The sequence below is a fragment of the Elaeis guineensis genome, chromosome 9, assembly GCF_000442705.2.
Source record: "Elaeis guineensis isolate ETL-2024a chromosome 9, EG11, whole genome shotgun sequence".
Classification (NCBI taxonomy): Eukaryota; Viridiplantae; Streptophyta; class Magnoliopsida; order Arecales; family Arecaceae; genus Elaeis; species Elaeis guineensis.
The window spans coordinates 18,602,331-18,604,249 of NC_026001.2; positions in this window are offsets into that span (position 1 = coordinate 18,602,331).

Genomic DNA, 1,919 nt, shown 5'->3' on the forward strand with positions numbered 1-1,919 from the left:
CTAAATTTATCAGTGGAAAAAATCAAAATTGATCCTATTAGTTTTATGAATTGACTCCATAACTCATATAAAATTTTAAAGAAATAAATGATAGAAAAGACTGCATCAAAAGAGTAATTATGACCTACATTCTTTTTCTTTAATGACTCACATGTTCTATCTCTTTCTTTCTCTCTCTCACATACACCACTTTGCCCTCTCTCCCTCTTTCTCTTTTTTTATTAGTTACTTCTTTATTTATCTTTTAATATCCGATCTCAACTCTATTCTTCTATCTCTTATATTTAAACTTCACATTAATTTATTTTTTTATACTTAAACGGATCATATCAAAAGATAAAAAGAGTAATTATAACCTACATTCTCTCTCTTTAATGATTCATATATTTCACCTCTCTCTCCCTCTTATGCCACTTTGACCTCTCTCTCTTCTTCCTCATTTTTTTTTGTATTTATTATGTCTTTATTTATCTTTTAATATCCCATCCCAACCCCATGGTCTCCATCTATCTATCTCTTAAAATCTCACATCAATTTATTTTTTATATCTTAATCAATCCAAATGTAATAGAAAATTATATGTTATTCTTGTCTCTCTTCTTAACCTGAATTACGTATGTCTCTTTTAGCTTCTTTTTTTTTGTAACATTCTTTTAGTTTTTTCTGTTTCCTCTTTTTTTTCACTCATATCAAATATATATGATTAGAATAATTTTTGATTAGCCATTATAATTTTAATATTTAATAATATCTAAGATATTACTTGTGTTATCTAGCCCTAAAACCCCCACCCCTTCCCACACGGATCTTAAGGCATGAAAAAAAATTTTGAGATGAAGACTCCCAACAGGAGTCTTCTTCTTTCCCATAGCCGACTAGGAGTCGGACTTTCAAGGGCTACCAAAAAATCTTTGGGAGATCTCTATAAATCTTCCTCTCCACCTCCTAAGCAATCCACAATGAACCCGACCTTTTTTTCTCTTCTTTCTCTTTCTTTTCTTCTGTTGAAGCGGTAGCCTCCCGTGCTTGTGCTCGTCGAAAATCGAGATCGGAGATGCCACCGAAGCCGAGGTAAAAGCCTTTCCCCTCTTCCTCTCTTCTTTTCCTTTCTTCCCTTGCCTATGTGCACGGCCATCAGCTATTAAACTCATCGGAGAAGGCCCAAAAAATTGATGACTTGTTTTCTCCTATTTTAAGCCCTTGATTTCTTCCTTTTTCTGACCACCGGTGCTATCACCCATGGTGCCGCACCCCTGGATTGTGGCCCTCGACCTCCCTATGACCCTCCACGACAAGATCATGGCTGCCAGCGAGCAACCAATGGCCAAAACAAAAAAAAACCCTTGGATCCCCTATTTTTGGTCACTTTCCCATAATTTTCCCATCAATTGGTCCTTGTTGTTGACCATCCTTTGCTCTACCATTGTCAGCCACTTGCTGCTATGGTCTGCTGTCAGTCTTTCGATCAGGAATGACCACCCATGTCCCTTTGCTCGGCCAAGAAAAAGAAGAAAAGAAAAGAAAAAGAGAAGAAAAGGAAAGGAAAGAAAAAAAAAGAGAAAAAAGAGAGAGAAGAGATCTCTCTCTTGTCTCTCTCTTTCTCTCTCTAGAATTTTTCTTCCTCTACTTTCTCTCTATTTGATCCATAGACTCTAGCATGAACTCAAGATGATATTCCCAAAGATGCTCGAAATTACTTCGATATCCGTACAAGATGTCGGACCCCACCCAGATCATGGTAAATACCCTTAAAACCTACTATTGATAAACCTATTGATTGTTCTTGGCCTTAATGCTAATTCATGATTCATGATTCTTTGATCGAATCACCTAAATCTGATCCTGAACTAGGAGATCCTGAATTACCCTGGCATCCAGGTTGTTTGTCGAACCGACCATCCAATCTATAGCCTCCTTTT